This window comes from Pleurodeles waltl, chromosome 10, assembly GCF_031143425.1.
Source record: "Pleurodeles waltl isolate 20211129_DDA chromosome 10, aPleWal1.hap1.20221129, whole genome shotgun sequence".
NCBI classification, from domain to species: Eukaryota; Metazoa; Chordata; class Amphibia; order Caudata; family Salamandridae; genus Pleurodeles; species Pleurodeles waltl.
The window spans coordinates 31019620-31040488 of record NC_090449.1 but is presented as its reverse complement, the minus strand read 5'-3'; the positions used below and the strand labels follow the sequence as shown (position 1 = coordinate 31040488).

At 46.3% G+C, this 20869-nt stretch overlaps 1 protein-coding gene across 1 annotated transcript in view; it reads left to right on the top strand.

Annotated features, from left to right (window-relative positions):
- The window catches only part of SYCE1 (synaptonemal complex central element protein 1), a 439580-nt gene that overhangs the window by 140737 nt on the left and 277974 nt on the right, over positions 1-20869 (top strand). The gene's annotated exons all lie outside the window — the stretch shown is intronic.

Below are 20869 nucleotides of genomic sequence, written 5' to 3'. Positions count from 1 at the left end.
ATTAATTGTCATAAGTACTAAAATGTCCAGCCACACACGGCATCTCAGATCACTTTTTACAAAATATCTACATTATCCTTTTCTTTTTGAAAAGTCAATTTTTAAGGACAAATTAAAGTTTTTGTCAGTTTATTTTAGATGGTATTAGGTCAATTATTTTCGTGTTCTTTAAAAAGTACCACATTTTCAAAATCAGAGTCAAAAAGGTCACTAGATAAAGAAAACTAACAAAACTCTATGAACAGAAACCCTTTTGTAGGAAAAAAATTAAGAAAAGAATAGCAATGGCTCTACATAGGCTGCAGCCTACAGAAGCTAGAAAACTGCTGCTTTAATCAAGCCCTCCCAATGACAGTTCAGTTATTTTTGCTGGCTACTGGTGGCAAGATGTTTGAAAACAATTCCCCACCTTACAAGAACAAGCTCCAGTTGTAATCGTTTGTGACTGATAGCATTTTTTTGTTTCCTGCTGAAAGACTTTTAATTTTTATAAGTGATGCTGCGTATGTTTGCAGAGCACCCTTCCTCTGTAAGGAAAATGACGCAGACAGACCCTCGCAATGTCTCTGCTGTTTGCCTGCTGGATTCTAATCAGCTTGAAGGATGTCTTTCTGTGTAAAAATGTCTAGGAGGACTTAGAAGGATGAAAGTTAGACTACAGGGCCTTTTGGAAGTCCAGACACTGTGTTATGAATTTGCCTGCAGAAGATATGATGAGCATGTGGGGGGTCATCTATGATAGCTTACTCTACCACCTTAAGAAACTCCCCAGGAGGGATAGCTATATTGAGATCCTAATGTGAGGACACTTTTGGTCTATGTCTTGATCCAAGGATATTGACACAAAAGCACTCTTTGATGCCAAAGCACTTAATGGAGAAACAACTTTTAAACACCAAAGAGTACAACATCAAATATAGTTTTGCACCTTTCAGCAGAGAAGGTAGGTAAACTGAAGGGAAAAGTCCCTGAGGCGTTGGCCTCGGTGATCTCTAGGGTGTACTTGATCCAGATCCCAGGGCAAATACTGAAGTGGACCAAACTTTCTTATGGAATATTTTTGGATCAAGTAGTTTCTTTTTCTTTATGTCTTTCCTCTATCTTTCATAGGTATGGGCTTACTGCTGTATTCAGTGCATATGGCTATTAATGAAGATCCACAGAAGAGGAATAGTTACCTACCTGTAATCCGAATTCTCCTCTAGAGGAATCTTCATTAAAGTAAAAGATGCTCTCAACCTTTCCAGAGAAAGACGAGACAAAGAGATTGCCTTATAATCTCTCAGGTTCCTTGATTTCTTTAAAGAGAAAACTGACCTAACTATCACTGGTAGGGCGAGCTGGGATATTGCTGGGTTGCTCATCATTAGACGAGCAATGCCACCTTTCCAGCCTTTGTAAGCTGCTTCCTGTCTACCTACATTGCCCTTCCTTTCTCTCTTTTTTTCCATAAAAAAGGTTTGTGAGAATTTTCTTGTCGCTTTTCTCTCTGTACTTACATATTTTAGTTTATGATTAGTTTATTTTCAGAAAGAGCATAAACAAAAATTGGCCAATGTTACGCTGCATTAGTCTAATAAAAACATAATTTTGTATTTAAAACTTTACTTTTCAAAACAAAAAGTGTGATGTACATATTTTATAATATGTTTCCTGACATGACATGTGAGTAGAACAATTGAATGATTATGGGCCTCATTAAGAGTTTGGCGGATGGAAAACTGTCCGCCCAACTCCCGATAGGGTGGCCTCCGCCTATGCAGCACCCTCCCTGCCGGAGTCATTAAAAGTTTCCTGCTAGGAAACCTATTTTCCGCCCGCTGGCCTAGAGGAAAACGGGCTACAGCATTGTTTCCGGCTCGTAATCGAGCCGGCGGCAATGCTGTGGCCAGCAGGGTGCATTAGCACCCTCACAATATTCATTGTCTGCAAAGCAGACAGTGAACATTGTGACCGTGCTTGGTAAGGGGGCCCCAGTGCACCTGTTCTCTGCCAGCCTTTTCATGGCGGTGTTACAGCCATGAAAAGGCTGACAGAGAACGAGGTCGTAATCCGCAGGACAGCGCTGCCTGCAGCACTGCCCTGGCATATTAGGGTCTCGGTTTCTGCCACCGCCAGGATCTGGAGGTCAGTCCGCCAGGGTTGTTATGTGACGGTCAGACCGCCACTGCGTGAGCCACAGTCATAATGAGGTCGTATGTCTTTGTAGTGAGGAGGAGAAGCAGGACTACAGGAAAGTAACTATTTCTTATGCAGTGTTTCAAATTGTAACCCTGATTCATATGTGTGCAGCAAACAGGGTTTCATCCTGTGATGAGTCAAGGGGTCATCACCAGGACAAAACAATGTGTAAGCACATGTTATCTCCCGATTTCATCAGCATTATTGAACTCCTTTAGGTGAACCTGCATGCAATGGTTCTGGTCAGTGGTTTCTTGCCATTGAGATTTAATCTCTTCTCTCCTTTATATACTGATTCACAAACCTCTTTTCCAGCGACTTAAATCAGCCACAATATTAAGGGTATTGAAATGCAATCTCAAGAGTACAAGCTGTCATCCTTAAATGGGAAAGGGTCCCATTGGGACCACTTCCTTGCTAATAGCTTACCACTTTAACTCAGGAGTCAGTATTTTTTTTATGTTTTGCGACCGGTTTTCTGTCGCATATCAATGATGCATGTCATACAGATTCAGTTTTTTGGAAGGGATGCCTGCAGCACGCCCCTTCCAAATACCAAATTGCTGTGACGTTATAATCACAATTTAGGAGTTGGTAAAAGTTTGTAACACCTAAAATGGAATTAGTATAGTAAAAGGTAGCATTTTTGACTTTTCGAACTCCAAACTGGGGTGTTTGAAACTGTACAAGTGCTTAGTACGCATGGCTCTTTCTGCTGTCGCAATTTCTCAAGATCCTGCCTGTCTGTATAAACTAATCTTGACTCATATCAAAATGCTCCGATACCTATAAGGCCATTCATAAGATCCTCAGCTTGAAATACAACTCAGCCTAAAATCTGGGATATTGTATTAAAAATCCAGTGTCATTATCTAACAGAAAAATAGAGAAATGTCCACTGTTGAGCCAAATCTGCATCTATCACACAATCAATAAATGTAATTCTCTCCTCATTCTCTTTGGTCACCTAACAAAAACTGCACATTGCTGGTCTTCTTCAAAATAACCTATGCTGATGATGTGAATAGCCAGACGGTACAGTCAAACAATTATTTTGTTAAAATATTGCCAAATATCGGGCTGATGTATTAAGACCCATTATCAACAATGTTGCACCTAGCTCCATTCTCCTTTTGAGAGAGCTGTTTCTCGAAACGGTGGATGACCATCCAGCCTCAAAAATATTTAAATAAGACTACTTGACATTCTAACAGCAATTACTCTTCAGAAAGTCACAGCTAGATGGAAAGACTGCTGTCACACAATATATTTCTGTTGGTGGAACTCCATATGCCAAACTCACAGAATCAATGACAAAACTTCAGACTTTATACTCTCCCCATCACATAATCTCCCACCTACTTATGCACATTACCAACTAAGTAGGGATACATACACCAGTCACCACTGCAAGGTCTTGGAAGTTAGGAAACCATTGTGACTGCAAACCCCTCCACAGAAGAAAATGCACTGTTTTATCTTCTTCAGAACAGAACCTTGTTCTTGCTATCTCTCTCATAATCCCACTGCCATTTGCATGGTCTCTCTCGTCACAACTCATTTTCCTCATTTTAATATCAAGCTCCTTTGGCCCTTGACTACAACACTCTCCAAACATGGACTCACTTTTGCTAAACCCGGCTGACAGGCCAAGAGTAGGATTCCTTGACCATCTCCTCTCTGTTACATCTGGTACATAGCTAATTCCTGATTTCCTGAACATATCTCAGCTTTTTCAATAATATTGTTTTCTTTTAGTTTTCCTTTTTGTTTGGAAACTCGGTGGAACTACTGACAGTCAGTTCTGCTTCTACACACTGCCTAGGATGTTCCTGCTTGAGATCGTGAGTTGGCAGTGAGTTTACACCCTGTCCAAGTAGAGACCCTCACTGTAATCAGGAATCAGTGAGATACACAGCTCAGATAGCCCCTGCTTCACCCCCTTGGTAGCTTGGCACAAGCAGTTAGACTTGTCTCAGAGGCAATGTGCCAAGTATTTGTACCAACACACAGTAACACAGTGAAAACACCACAAAAGGACTCCACACCAGTTTAGAAAAATAGCCAATATACATCTAAATCAAACAAGACCAAAACAACAAAATCCAACATTCACAAAGATATGAATTTTTTAAGTAAAAAGAGTCTTAATCCATAGAAATCAATGGATGCGTAGTTTAAGCACAAAGTAGCTGGTATGTGTCAAAAATAAAGCTGCATGGGGGAGCATGCGTTGGAAAAGCAAGCGATGCGTTGATTCCTTACTCGCATGTGAGGCCGTGCACTGATTCTTTCTCCGGCGGGTAAACAATGCATCGATTCTTTCCACGCAGGGAAGGGATGTTTCGATTTCTGGATTTTGATGCCCAGGGTCGATGCGTGGAAAATTCAGATGCGCTGTGCGAAGGGTCGGTGTTGAGAACAGGCGCTACGTCGAGTCTCCTGCTGTGAGGTAGGCGCTGCGTCAAATTTTTAGCCGTGGGACAAGAGCTGCATCAATTTTTCTGACACGCACACAGCGATGCATGGATTTTCCATTCACAAGTTACCAGCTTCCTGTCTAAGGGGCCAGGGACTGGATTTGCCACCACTTAGCAAGTCATAACTCTCAGCAGAAGAGCCCATGCACTGTCTTTGATGTCTCTGAGACTTCGGAACAGGGGGCAAGCTCAGCCCAAGCCCTTGGAGAATCTTCACAAGCAGGATACACAGCAAAGTCCAGTCTTTGTCCTCTTTAAGGCAGAAGCAGCAACTGCAGGCCAACCTAGCAAAGGGGCAGTACTTGTACTTGGCAGAGGTTCCTCTTGATCCAGAAGTATTCTAAAAACCTAGGTTTTTGGGTCCACTACTGTAGGAAGTTGGCTCTGTATATACTATTTCAAAGTAAGAAATAGTGTGCACAGAGTCCAAGGGTTCCCCTTAGAGGTAAGATAGTGGCAAAATTAGATAATTCTAATGCCCTATTTTGTGGCAGTGTGGTCGAGCAGTAAGCTTATCAGAGGGTAGTGTTAAGCATTTGTTGTACACACACACACAGGCATTAAATGAGGAACACACACTCAGACTTACTCCAGGCCAGTATGTTTGTATATTGAAAAATATATTTTCTTAGTTTATTTTAAGAATTACAGGTTCAAGATTTACAGTAAACACTTTAAATGTAAGGTACTTCACTTAGATACTTTAGGAACTTTGAATAAAAGCAATATCATATACAGTCTTCGTAAAAATGGCAATAAGCTATTTTCAAAGTGGACACAGTGCAAAAATCAACAGTCCCTGGGGGAGGTAAGTAAAACAGCCCACCGTTGGGGGTTCAAGGCAACCCCAAAGTTACCACACCAGTAGCTCAGGGCCGGTCAGGTGCAGAGGTCAAAGAGGTGCCCAAAACACATAGGTGCCTATGGAGAACAGGGGTGCTCCGGTTCCAGTCTGCCAGCAGGTAAGTACCTGCGTCCTCAGGAGGCAGACCAGGGGTGTTTTGTAGAGCACTGGGGGGGGACACAAGTAGGCACACAAAACACACCCTCAGCGGAACGGGCGGCCGGGTGCAGTGTGCAAATCAGGCATCAGGTTTCAGGTAGGAAACAATGGAGGGACCCGGGGGTCGCTCTAGCGATGCAGGCAGGCACGGGGGGGCTTCTCAGGACAGCCACCACCTGGGCTAGGCAGAGGGTCGCCTGGGGGGTCACTCCTGCGTTGAAGTTCGGTTCCTTAGGTCCTGGGGGCTGCAGGTACAGTGTTGGTTCCAGGCGTTGGGTCCCTTGTTACAGGCAGTTGCGATCAGGGGGAGCCTCTGGATTCTCTCTGCAGGTGTCGCTGTGAGGGCTCAGGGGGGTCGTCTCTGGTTACTCACAGGCTCGCAGTCCCCAGGGAGTCCTCCCTGAGGTGTTTGTTCTCTGGATCTCGAGCTGGGGGCATCGGGTGCAGAGTGTGAAGTCCCACACCTCCGGCGGGAAACGTGCAGTCTTTGAAAGTTGCTTCTTTGTTGCAAAGAAGTAGCTGGTTTTGAAAAGGGCCGCTGTTCATGGGAGTTTCTTGTTCCTTTAGTCCAGGGCAGTCCTCTGAGGCTTCAGAGGTCGCTGGTCCCTGTCGAATGCGTCGCTGGTGCAGGTTTTCGAAGTTGGAGATAGGCCTGTAGGGCTGGGGCCAAAGCAGTTGTAGTCTTCCTCCTTCTGTGCAGGCTTGTAGGTCAGCAGTCCTTCTTGTTTCTTCAGGTTGCAGGAATCTGATTTCCTGGGATCTGGGGAGCCCCTAAATACTGAATTTAAGGGTATGTTTAGGTCTGTGAGGGCAGTAGCCAATGGCTACTGTCCTTGGGGGTGGCTACACCCTCTTTGTTCCTCCTCCCTGTGGGGAGGGGGGCACATCCCTAATCCTATTGGGGGAATCCTCCAAACTCAAGATGGAGGATTTCTCAAGGCAGGGGTCACCTCAGCTCAGGACACCTTAGGTGCTGCCATTACTGGTGGGTGACTCCTCCTTGTTTTTCTCATTATCTCCTCCAGCCTTGCCGCCAAAAGTGGCGGCAGTGTCCGGACGGGCGGGCATCTCCACTAGCTGGGATGCCCTGGGGCGTTGTAACAAAAGGGGTGAGCCTTTGAGGCTCACCGCCAGGTGTTACAGTTCCTGCAGGGGGAGGTGAGAAGCATCTCCACCCAGTACAAGCTTTGTTCCTGGCCACAGAGTGACAAAGGCACTCTCCCCATGTGGCCAGCACCAGGTCTGGTGTGTGGCAGGCTGGCAGAAACTGGTCAGCCTACACTAGGAGTCGAATTGGTATTCAGGGGGCATCTCTAAGATGCCCTCTGGGTGCATGTTACAATAAATTGTACACTGGCATAAGTGTGCATTTATTGTGCTGAGAAGTTTGATACCAAACTTCCCAGTTTTCAGTGTAGCCATTATGGAACTGTGGCGTTCGTGTTTGACAAACTCCCAGACCATATACTCTTATGGCTACCCGGCACTTACAATGTCTAAGGTTTTGCTTAGACACTGTAGGGGCATAGTGCTCCTGCACATATGCCCTCACCTGTGGTATAGTGCACCGTGCCTTAGGGCTGTAAGGCCTGCTAGAGGGGTGACTTACCCATGCCACAGGCAGTGTGAGGTTGGTATGGCACTCTGAGGGGAGTGCCATGTCGACATAGTCATTTTCTCCCCACCAGCACACACAAGCTGTGAGGCAGTGTGCATGTGCTGAGTAAGGGGTCCCCAGTGTGGAATAAGACATGGTGCAGCCCTTAGAGACCTTCCCTGGCATCAGGGCCCTGGTACCAGGGGTACCAGTTACAAGGGACTTACCTGGATGCCAGGGTTGTGCCAATTGTGTAGCCAAAGGTACAGTTTAGGGAAAGAACACTGGTGCTGGGGCCTGGTTAGCAGGGTCCCAGCACACTTTCAAACCAAAACTTAGCATCAGCAAAGGCAAAAAGTTAGGGGTAACCATGCCAAGGAGGCATTTCCTTACAACTACTTATACTCATTTATGTCCTTAAAGTAGGCAAACTTCAAAGGAAAGTCTCTGTTGGTCACAAGATTCTGCCTTGCCCAGGCCTGGCCCCAGACACACTCTAGGGGGTTGGAGACTGCATTATGTGTGGACAGGCACAGCCCTTTCGGGTGCAGGTGTCAACTCCTTCCTTCTCACTCTAGCCCAGACAGACCCATCAGGATATGCAGAGAAGTGTGGCACAATGGTTAGAGCGGCAGACCCTGATGCAGAGATCTGGTCCAGGACCAGGGATCAATTCCCACCTCGGCGGGTCTTGGGCTCAATTCCTTTGGACAAGATAATTCTTGCCTCGGTGCCTAATCTAATTAATGGGTCCCACTCTGTAACTCTGGGCAATAGCTTGCTTAATCTCCACAACGGCCCTCACAGTGCTTGGATGCTTGGCTTCACCCTGGGGCTGTCCAGGAGTGGGTGCCTCACAGGGAAAAGCCAGGAGGGGTTCCACAGCGGTATGCGTACAGCCTTTTGAGACCCTAACGGGTGTGTTGTGCGCTGTACAAGTGCAAAGTTTACAGTTTTTACAGTTTTACACCTCCGCACGCTTTGTGTTGTGTTACTGTCTAGAGGGAATTCACAAACAGCCCAACTGTCAGTCTGACCCAGACGTGGATTCCACAGGTAGGCAGAGGCACAGAATGGTCAAGCAACAAAAAAGCACACTTTCTAAAAGTGGCATTTTCAAACAGACAATCTAAAAAACAACTCTACCAAAAGATGTATTTTTAAATTGTGACTTCAGAGACCCCAAACTCCATTTCTCGATCTGTTCTCAATGAGAAACTGCACTTAAAGGGCATTTAAAGGCAGTCCCCATGGTAACCTATGGGAGATTTAGACCTTGCAATAGTGAAAACTGAATTTGACAGTATTTCACTATCAGGACATGTAAAACACACCAGTGCGTGTCCTACCTCTTGACTAAACAGCACCCTGCCCATGGGGCTACCTAGGGCCTTCCTTAGGGGTGACTTACATGTAGTAAAAGGGAACGTTTGGGCCTGGCAAGTGGGAACACTTGCCAGGTCGAATTGACAGTGCAAGACTGCACACACAGACACTGCAGTGTTTACAGGGCTACTCAAGTGGGTGGCATAATCAATGCTGGAGGCCCACAAGTAGCATTTGATTTACAGGGCCGGGCCCCTCTAGTGCACTTTACTATGGACTTACTAGTAAATCAATTATGACAATCTGGGATAACCAATCATCACAATACAGGGAGCACTTGCACCTTAGCACTGGTCAGCAGTGGTAAAATGCCCAAAGTACCAAAAATCAGTAAAAACAAAGTCCAGCACATAGTCAAAAATAAAGGAAGCAGAGGCCAAAAGATGGGGGAACCCACACCAAGGATGCCAGGTCTAACAGTTTCCCATTAGCATTTAGAGTTAAATCAAATTCTCTTGCCCTCAGTACCAGCTTGATGTTTTCACACACAGTGGTTGGGGAATCCACTGAGCCATTGGGAAGTAATATTGAATCTGTCTACACATCTTTTACATATTCTTTCCTTGTCAAATAACAGGTGCTAACGCCCCACATACTTTAACACTTGGCAGTCCCCCTTTCTGTAGAAACCTACACTGGCATGTGATGTGATATCCCCGGGTGGTAAATACAGGTGCCCTTCACTCTGCCAATGGTGATTATTGAGTTGAATAAATGGTCTATCCAGGAGAAGGATATATGTGTGCCAGAGGAAAATATGTGACCACACCAATTAGTGGCACTATCGCTAGACACCACAACAGTCCTTATGAAGTCATGAAAGCAACTAGGTGTGTTTGACTGCTAGAATGTGTCCACTGTCTTGCCCATGAGGCCATTAAAGTTAACCCTCAGTAATATTTTATTTTGCGAGGCCTCAAGTAGTAGTGAGCCCATTACCTGTGTGAAAGTTACTGGTAGTGGGGAAGCAGCAAATGTATTCTTAAACATTACAGTGTCCCAAACAATGGGCCAGATATTATCATATATCTTCGCAGCTTGTCTGGTCGCGTGTAGATGATTTGATATGTGAATTGGCATTTGAATAAAATTGCAGCCCATGTAGAACCATTTGCAAGGCCCAGGTAGCATGCCGAACCATAGCCGTGTGTGCAATGGATTATAGATTAGCTACAAGTGTATTCTTCTCCGAGTTCTTTTGCCATCCCCTTTCCCAGGTCAGTTAGGACTGAGCAAAACCGATGTATTAGAGAGAACCCGCACTAGGTGCACAGAGCACAGAATTTGATCAGTAGCACAAGGTATATCTAGGGATTGGCCTTCCAGCCCATTAGTCTATTTATATCTGATACCCAGGGATGTCTGAGAGGGATCCCAACACAAAGTTCAGCCCCTCCCCTAGGAGCCACTATGGTGCCACAGAGTACTCAGTACATCTCTGAACGTTTTAAACATGAGATGTTGGGAATATGCCCTGTCTTTAGCATCACCCTAGATTTTTGCCTTCTTAGCTGAACTTGTTTTGTTGGCAATAGCACATGGCACACACCACTGCTGCCAACCAGTGGTAAAGTGTGTGTGCATGGTAAAATTGGCCTTCACATGATTGGCACATCTAATTTACTTATAAATCCCTGGTATATGGTACTACATACTGCAAGAGCCTGTAAATTAAATGATACTAGAGAAGTGCAGCACTCAGTGTGCGACACTAAGTAGCTCAGTAAAACATATATCATGACTCATTGCACCCTTTAATACAGATGTAAAATGCCCTTTCAATGTGTTGCCAGGCCCAAACCTTCCTTTTTGGTACCTACAAACGGATCCTAAGACAGGCCCTAAATGATCAAAGGGCAGAGTGCATCGCATTTGAAAAGTAGGATATATATCTTTAATGTCTTTGCATGTTATGCAGTATTGGATCTTTGATAAATTCACATGCTTGAATCATCTCTGTCGTCGAATTGGGAGTCCCACAGTACATGAAAAAGCAGCAAGCACAAAAAAAAATTCATAGGCTATAATGCTAATCAAATCACTCATATAGCCTATCCTTGTCCTTTTGTAAAAAGACCCAAACTTGACTCATGACCAAACAGGCTCCAGCACCCTCTAGAATACTCTCCAGAGAGGCTCATTCCCTCAGATTTTCTACCGCACGTTGTGTGAAGGGAGTCTCCCTGAGCTCTGCTCAGTTTTCTTCTTCTGACAGGAAGATTTTCTCTCAGAAAACTCAGAAAAGATCGGATTCTTCCAGGAAAGGCCTTTTCTGCCCTTGTAAGACCTGTGGCAAGAAAAGGCTGCATGTGGATGATCCGCATAAAGACTGTTTATATTGCTTATATCCTGTGCATCAGGTGAAAGATTGCAAGATATGCCGCACTTTCTTTGCGAAGACCCTTAGAGACAGAGAAGGAAGACTGTTGACCTGGTTACAGGCAAAATCCTGTACTTCAGGTGAGGAGAGTGAAGCAGAAAGGCCTTATAAAAGGTCCAGATCTGAGGATTTGGGGCAGGCTGAGAGATCCAGGAATTCACAAAACGCACCGTAAAGAGGGTGCTAAGGGCATACAAAGCTCAAATTCATCTGAGCCATCCTCTCCTCGATGAAAAAAGGAGTACTCTCACCGTTCTTCATCAGAGCCTTCCACCTCTAAAAAGGTATCTCTCAAATTTAAGTCGACAACGACACAACTGTCGACAACGGTTTCCACATCTACCGTCTCCAACGCCTCGTCAACGAGACCACCTACGACTACGTTGACGTCGGTGGTTAAGGCTCTTATTCCTTCAGTTAGACCACCGTCGACGAAGGCTCATCCAGAAAAGACTTAGTCGCTGAAGGTAACATTGACACCATCGTCGACGAGAACATCATTGTTGATGACATCGTCGACAAGAGTACCGTTGACTGCAACACCGTCAACGGGAGTACCGTCGACAAGGACACCATCGACGAGAGTACCGTCAACGACACCACCGTCGACAAGACCGTTGTTGATGGAGAAGTCGTCCATGACACCAATTCCGTTGATGGGACCATCTTTGTCGACATCATCGACGATGCCAATAGTAGCTGTAAGCCAAGATGTGATTCCTATTTCCTCTAGGTCACCTGACCTTCACGCTACAGTCAAGATTACAGCGATCTCTAGGTCTACAATCTATCCGCAAGATACTTCACCAAGTAAGGTAACAACCTTGCTTCCTAGTCATCTGCTTGACTGGGAGGAGTCAGATGAGGGTCCGTTTGGTGATGCACACAGTCCATCCCAGTTGCATGTTAAGTATCATGAGGATGAAGATGAGTACGAACAACAATATCAACCTTATTATTCTCATCAAAGACGCTATTACGGACCTCCACATCAGCCAAGAGTCACTGTGCAGATGGCTGTCTCCTTCAATCAGGACTTGCAGTCCATATTGCAGGATTATAAGAGGAGGTTCCCAACCGCAATGGAGGAACAGCTGCCTCTTCCAACCTCTCCTGTTACACCAAGGAGTTTACCTCCACCTCGAGCAACCCCCGTGCTTACACCGCAGTCTACAATAGCCGCTCCCCCCAGAGATTGTTTCTTCATCAGGGGATGAAAGAGAAGGAGAGATTTCAACATCACAACATCCTAGTGATGAATGGGGCGATTATTTAGCTCCTACTCCTTCACTACCACCTCCTTGTCCATCAGATTCTCCACCGGAGGATATAGGTGGTTTCACAACTTGATGGATAGAGCGGCCACACGGTTTCACTTGCCAACTTCGATCTCACAGTTGGAATGCTTCCCCCACAACTTCAAAGAACAAGCAAGAAAGTCTGTGAGAGCAATTCCTATTATAGACTTTATTTGGAGTGAAGGCCTCAAGAACATGCAGAATCCAGCGACTGTTCCACAGAAACTTGATAAGAAGTATAAGGCGTCACAGGACTCTCCAGCGTGTTTGACAGGGCATCCAAGGCCGTATTCGGTCATCTCCCAAGCTGCCCAGAGGCGTTCCAAGAATCCATCAACGCCTATATCTACTCCTCCTGATAAGGAAGGCAGACGACTGGACAATGTGGGCAAGAGATTTTCGTCCATGTCGGCTATAACTGTCCGTGCAGCCAACTCTCTAGCGATTTTGGGTCGCTACGATCGCCAGATGTGGTCGGTTATGAACGCCTTCATAGATCTCATTCCTGAGAACAAACAGTCTGAGGCACGGAAGATCCTGCAGGAAGGAGAACGTACGTCTGAGGAGATAATTGACTGCTCCCTGGATATAGCTTCCATGGGTTTTCGTCAGCTGGCGGAAGCAGCTGTGTTACGCCGCCAAGGTTGGTTAAAAGCGACGTCTTTCAGACCAGAGGTACAGTCCAGGAGTCCAGTAATATGCCATACAACGGAGAGTCTCTCTTCGGCAAGCATGTAGATGATGCATTACAGGCCATCAAGGCTGTCACGGACACTGCTCAGTCCCTTGGCTCTTTGAAGTACAGGAAGCAGCCCTTTCAGGGAGCAAGAGATATGGGTTTTTCAACGTTTTGAGGCTCCTATCAAAGACAGTATCAACAGCCTCAATATAGACTGGCCTATCAGCAGCATTATAGGCAACCATCCACAGCTTCCTACACTAGACAAGGTGGGAGGAGAAAACAGAGTTCCCATGCCCGGGATCAACCTCGCAAACAATTATGCTTGTCTGGCACCGGCTACGCTTCCACGTTCTCCACAATTCCATCAGGTGGGAGCGAACATCTCTAATTACCTTCAGAATCGGAAAAGCATAACATCAGACAAATGGGTGCTGGATATAGTGGGTCGAGGTCAAACGCTGGAATTGATACAAACAACACCACACCATCCGCCAGAAAAATCGCAACCACTTCATCTTCACTTGCTTCAGCAAGAGGTTTTCATAATGCTCGCCAAGGGAGCGATAGAAGAGGTCCCGTAGCAACACAGGGGACTGGGATTCTATTCCCGGTTCTTTCTAATAAGGAAGAGGTTGAGGAAATGGAGACCAATCCTAGACCTCAGAAAATTGAACAAGTTTCTAAGGAAGCAATCCTTTTGTATGATCACACTGTCGGATATCCTGCACCTTTTGAATCCTGGAGATTACATGACAACGATGGATCTCCAGGATGCTTATTTCCACATACCGATACATGTAAAGCATCGCAAATATCTCCACTTCACTGTGGCTGGTGCCCATTATCAATTCAAAGTCCTCCCATTCGGTTTGAAGTCAGCACCAAGAATCTTCACAAAATGTCTTGCCCCAATAGCAGGCTTTCTCCGCAGCAGGGGTTTTCAAGTCTTCCCATACCTGGATGACTGACTGATAAAAGCCTCTACATTGCAGCTTGTGTCCAAGGCTACCAACGTCTGCCTAGATCTGTTTCACAACCTAGGTCTAACAGTAAACTTCCAAAAATCGTTCACTCTTCCTACACGCAGGATAGTCTTTTTGGGTGCGGAACTCGACACCATCAAGAGCAAGGCTTATCTCTCAAAGGCACGGCAGCAGAAACTAACCGACATCGCTATCAGGATCTCAAGAAGAAAGTCTGTTTCAGTATGAGTGTTCAAGTCGCTTCTAGGCATGATTTCATCAATCACCCTAGTCCACTTTGCAAGGTTGAAAACGAGACCATTGCAAGAGGAGTTACAGCTACACTGGACCCAATCTCAAGGATCCTTTGAGGATTTTATAAATATTACATCAAGAATGGTGGAGACTCTGCCATGGTGGTCTTAGGCCAACCATCTTTCTCAGGTGTTGACCTTTCTATCTCCAATGACAGACTTTATTATCACAACGGACGCTTCATTGGAGGGTTGGGGAGGTCATCTGCAGGACATGTGCATTCAAGGGAAATGGTCGGATGCGCAGAGAAGAATGCACATAAATCTGCTGGATTTAAAGGCAATTTTTCTCACGCTCAAGGCGTTCCTTCCACGGATTTCAGGATCTTCTGTGTTGGTCCGTACGGACAACACAAAAAACATGTTCTACATCAGCAAGCAGGGAGGAACAAGATCTCTTTCCCTCTCAAGAGAAGCTCAACCTCTCTGGGAGTGGCTCACACTGCACAAGATTTGCCTGAGGGTGGAGCACCTTCCAGGTGTCAACAACGCCCGAGCGGACTCTCTCAGCAGGACGGTCGACAACTGCCATGAATGGGAACTCGATCATAAGGAACTGGACAGCATCTTTCTATGCTGAGGAAGGCCAACCCTGGATCTATTTGCCACCAATCAGAACGCCAAATGACAATTTTACGCCAGTCTATAACTACTCCCGGGGTCGTGGGGGAATGCTCTTTCGATGAGATGATCTGGGATCTTTGCATACGCTCCCCCCTCCCCACCGTGGGCATAATGTTTGTTAGGAATACCGCTGGCTATTCGGATTCAAAGATGTGAATTTATGAAAGATCCAATACTAGATAAGAAAACAAGTTACTTCCCTGTAACTACAGTCATCCAGTATTGGTATCTTTCATAAATTCACATGCGACCCACCCTCCTCCCCTTTGAGGCTCGCAGTTCCTTTTCATGGCATAGTCCTCACTCTTTTGCTAGAAAATGTGAGGGAATGAGCCTCTCTGGAGAGCATTCTAGAGGATGCTGGAGCCTGATTGGTCATGAGTCAAGTTTGGGTCTTTTTACAAAAGGACAAGGATAGGCTATATGAGTGATTTGATTAGCATTATAGCCTATGGAAAAATGTTTGTGCTTACTGCTTTTTCATGTACTGTGTGACTCCCACTTCAACGGGGATGATTCAAGCATGTTAATTTATGAAAGATACCAATACTGGATAACTTTAGTTACAGGTAAGTGACTTGTTTTCTTCTGGCTGTGAAAAGCCTCCAGTGTCGTTTTTCACTGTGGCAAGGCTTGCCTTCCACAGACTAACACTGGTTCACCTTATTACATTTAATAAGTGATGCATGCAGTTTGGGAGTAGCTAGAGAAATAATTCACCCACTCATTTTGTTGTAACTTAAAATCCTCTTTAATGGTAAAGTCTGATTTAAAATGTTTATTTCGGAAATGCTACTTTTAGAAAGTTGGCATTTCCTTGCCTAAAGTTTCTGTGGCCTTTCTGTAAATTCCCAGCCCCCCCAGACCCCACTGCGAAATGTATACTTAAGGCCTGTAAATTAAACACTACTAGCGGACTGCAGCACTCAGTGTATCGCCCACTAAAGGAGCTCCAGCCTGAGGCCTGCCATTGCAGTCCGCAATGTTAAACTGCCATTTCAACTTAGTAAGTTAACTCTTTTGCCAGGCCTAAGCGTTCCTTTTTAATATTTATGTCACCACTAAGAAAGGCTCTAAATGCTCATAGGGCAAGGTACATGGTATTTAAAATGCAGGATGTGTATCTTTAATGTCCTTTACATATTCTAGTGTTGAAAAACTTCAAAAATTGTTTTTCACTGTGGCTAGGCTAGCCTTGCATGCACTAGCACTGGTTCACCTTATTACATTTATTAAGTGATAAATTCAGTTGGGAGCAGCTAGAGAAATATGTCCACTCATTTTAATTGTGATTTAAAATCCTCTTTAATAGTAAAGTCGGATTTTAAATTATTATTTTGGAAATGCCACTTTTAGAAAGTAGGTATCTCCTCCAGCAGTCTTTACTTGGTAGTCCATGTTCTCCAGGACCAGCCCTCACTGCCGATTGATCCTGGCCACTTTATGGTGATGGCCAGGCCCGCTCCAGTCCGGGGAACATATCATCTCAGTAATATTTCTTGGTGCAGCAGGATACTACTATAATTGAGCAGACAGTCACACCATGGTAATTGCCCAGACTTCATGTCTTAAAGGACTCCACAATTTTCCTCTGGTTGTCCATTTGCTGTCAATCAGAACCCTTCAGTTAAAAACATCCCGTTATTTTTAGTTGTAGGAAAGTACCCTCCTTTTTGCATTGTTACCCCCACTTTTTGAGTGCTGTCAGTGTGTTTTGACTGTTCACTGGGATCCTGCTAACCAGGACCCCAGTGACTGTGCTCTCTCGCTCTAAATTTGTTTGCCTGGGACTTACTACTCCCCAATACTTGTGCCCCCGTATAAGTCCCTTGTATATGGTACCTAGGTACCCAGGGCACTGGGGCAACAGGAGTTCACCACCGGCTGCAGCACTTATTGTGCCTCCCTTGGGAGCCCATGCAGAATGTGTCTACAGGCCTGCCATTGCAGCCTGCATGAAAGGGTGCATTCACCCTTTCACTAAAGGCCACTGCACCATGTCACTGTAAGTCACTCCTTTGGCAGACCTTCCTAGCCCTGAGGGCAGGGTGCAGGTACCTGTGTGTGAGTGCACCCCTGTATGAGCAGAGGGGCCCCTACGAACTCCAGCTCCATTACTCTGGACTTTGTAAGTGCGGGGAAGCCATTTTACCCATGTACTGGGCACAGGTCTGTGTCCAGCTACATAATGGTAACTCTGAACCTGGGCATGTTTGGTATGAATAAATGTCGGAATCATACCCCAATACTGTTGCCAGTATTGGTTGTATGATTCCATGCATTCTGGGGGCTCCTTAGAGGACCCCCAGCATTGCTCCTACCAATCTTTAAGGGGTTTCCAGGCGGCCAACGCTGCTGCCACCCTCCAGACAGGTTTCTGCCCTCCTGCTGCTTGACAAGCTCAGGAAGAGGAAGGCAGAACAAAGGATTTCCTTTGGGAGAAGGAGACAACACTTTCTCCCTTTGGAAATAGGTGTTACATGGCTTGGGAGGGGTAGCCTTCCAAGCCACTGGTATGCTTCGAAGGGCACAACTGGACCCGCCAGGACCCAACAACCTGCAACTCCAGCGACGACTCAGCTGTGCAACATTGTTTCTCAGGCTCCTTCCAGCAACTGCAACATTTCCCTGGCTGTGCTTCCTCTGAGGGCGACACATCTTCAGCCTGCACAAGAAGGAAGAAGGAATTTCCCTTTAAGTGAAGTGGTCAGTCCCCTGCATCTGCAGGCAACAACTGCAATGACGACCAGCTGTGTGCATCTTCTCTCCTCCGGAGCTGCGTGGAGCCTGTATCACAGGTGGTAGTCTGGAGCAGTCCACTTGGTTCTCTCTACCAGCTGTCCAACTTGGGAGATGTTAAGCACCTGCCTCTCCTTGCAGGACAGTACCGCTGTGCACCATGACTTTTGCAGCTACAAAGGCTTGTTAGTTCCTCCTCCAAGGGATCTTCAGGCTCCGTGTAGTCCCGGCCTCCAGCGCTCTTCCCTGCAAAGCGCAGTCTCCTTGCCTGCCTGCTGCTCCAGCGACGTGGGACTCCTCTCCAGGTGTGCTGAGTGGTCCTCCTCGCAACTCTTGTGCCTGCTGCCTGTGGGGGCTGCCTCCTCTTCTTGTGACTCCCCCAGCTTCTGAGAGTCACCTCGGACTCCTCTCCTTAGATCGAGTACCCTGGGCCGTGCTGATCCTCTTCAGCCCTGCTAAACCTTCTCAGACTCTTGCACTTGCCAAGGCTTGTTGGTGGTTTTCCAGCACCACTGACCGACTGCATCACCACCGCCGACGTGGGACATCACTTGCATCACTTCTATAAGAAGTATAAGGCGTCACAGGACTCTCCAGCGTGTTTGACAGGGCATCCAAGGCCGTATTCGGTCATCTCCCAAGCTGCCCAGAGGCGTTCCAAGAATCCATCAACGCCTATATCTACTCCTCCTGATAAGGAAGGCAGACGACTGGACAATGTGGGCAAGAGATTTTCGTCCATGTCGGCTATAACTGTCCGTGCAGCCAACTCTCTAGCGATTTTGGGTCGCTACGATCGCCAGATGTGGTCGGTTATGAACGCCTTCATAGATCTCATTCCTGAGAACAAACAGTCTGAGGCACGGAAGATCCTGCAGGAAGGAGAACGTACGTCTGAGGAGATAATTGACTGCTCCCTGGATATAGCTTCCATGGGTTTTCGTCAGCTGGCGGAAGCAGCTGTGTTACGCCGCCAAGGTTGGTTAAAAGCGACGTCTTTCAGACCAGAGGTACAGTCCAGGAGTCCAGTAATATGCCATACAACGGAGAGTCTCTCTTCGGCAAGCATGTAGATGATGCATTACAGGCCATCAAGGCTGTCACGGACACTGCTCAGTCCCTTGGTTCTTTGAAGTACAGGAAGCAGCCCTTTCAGGGAGCAAGAGATATGGGTTTTTCAACGTTTTGAGGCTCCTATCAAAGACAGTATCAACAGCCTCAATATAGACTGGGCTATCAGCAGCATTATAGGCAACCATCCACAGCTTCCTACACTAGACAAGGTGGGAGGAGAAAACAGAGTTCCCATGCCCGGGATCAACCTTGCAAACAATTATGCTTGTCTGGCACCGGCTACGCTTCCACGTTCTCCACAATTCCATCAGGTGGGAGCGAACATCTCTAATTACCTTCAGAATCGGAAAAGCATAACATCAGACAAATGGGTGCTGGATATAGTGGGTCGAGGTCAAACGCTGGAATTGATACAAACAACACCACACCATCCGCCAGAAAAATCGCAACCACTTCATCTTCACTTGCTTCAGCAAGAGGTTTTCATAATGCTCGCCAAGGCAGCGATAGAAGAGGTCCCGTAGCAACACAGGGGACTGGGATTCTATTCCCGGTTCTTTCTAATAAGGAAGAGGTTGAGGAAATGGAGACCAATCCTAGACCTCAGAAAATTGAACAAGTTTCTAAGGAAGCAATCCTTTTGTATGATCACACTGTCGGATATCCTGCACCTTTTGAATCCTGGAGATTACATGACAACGATGGATCTCCAGGATGCTTATTTCCACATACCGATACATGTAAAGCATCGCAAATATCTCCACTTCACTGCGGCTGGTGCCCATTACCAATTCAAAGTCCTCCCATTCGGTTTGAAGTCAGCACCAAGAATCTTCACAAAATGTCTTGCCCCAATAGCAGGCTTTCTCCGCAGCAGGGGTTTTCAAGTCTTCCCATACCTGGATGACTGACTGATAAAAGCCTCTACATTGCAGCTTGTGTCCAAGGCTACCAACGTCTGCCTAGATCTGTTTCACAACCTAGGTCTAACAGTAAACTTCCAAAAATCGTTCACTCTTCCTACACGCAGGATAGTCTTTTTGGGTGCGGAACTCAACACCATCAAGAGCAAGGCTTATTTCTCAAAGGCACGGCAGCAGAAACTAACCGACATCGCTATCAGGATCTCAATAAGAAAGTCTGTTTCAGTATGAGTGTTCAAGTCGCTTCTAGGCATGATTTCATCAATCACCCTAGTCCACTTTGCAAGGTTGAAAACGAGACCATTGCAAGAGGAGTTACAGCTACACTGGACCCAATCTCAAGGATCCTTTGAGTGTTTTATAAATATTACATCAAGAATGGTGGAGACTCTGCCATGGTGGTCTTAGGCCAACCATCTTTCTCAGGGGTTGACCTTTCTATCTCCAATGCAAAGCGCAGTCTCTTTGCCTGCCTGCTGCTCCAGCGACGTGGGACTCCTCTCCAGGTGTGCTGAGTGGTCCTCCTCGCAACTCTTGTGCCTGCTGCCTGTGGGGGCTGCCTCCTCTTCTTGTGACTCCCCCAGCTTCTGAGAGTCACCTCGGACTCCTCTGCTTAGATCGAGTACCCTGGGCCGTGCTGATCCTCTTCAGCCCTGCTAAACCTTCTCAGACTCTTGCACTTGCCAAGGCTTGTTGGTGGTTTTCCAGCACCACTGACCGACTGCATCACCATCGCCGACGTGGGACATCACTTGCATCACTTCTGCTCCTGCGCTGCACTGCTGACTTTCTTTATCCACCGTCGTCCTGGTCCTGCATCCACAGAAGGGTAGGTAGTGGCTCCTGCCACAACAGAACACTCCAACCCGAACTGGACTTAGTCCCCTTCTTTTGCAGGACCTTTTCTGTCAGGATCCACCTTTGGTTTCTTCCAGTCTTGTCTGGATCTTGCACAGCCCTTTTCCAAAATTCTCCTGTGGGTTTGCAGAAAAAACAGGTAGTTACCTCTTCTCTCCTGGTCGCTGGGGGGGGGTAACTTGGTACTTACTTTTTGTGGTGCCTAGTTTCTCCAGTTCCCCTCTACTGATTCCACTTCCTTGGGTGGGGGACCAACTTTCACATTCCACTTACTTAGTATATGGTTTGGTCTCCCCCTAAGACCTTCACTATTTGCTATTATTTTTGCTATTTGCTGTTGCTTTCTAGGCTAATCGCTGACTTCTAAT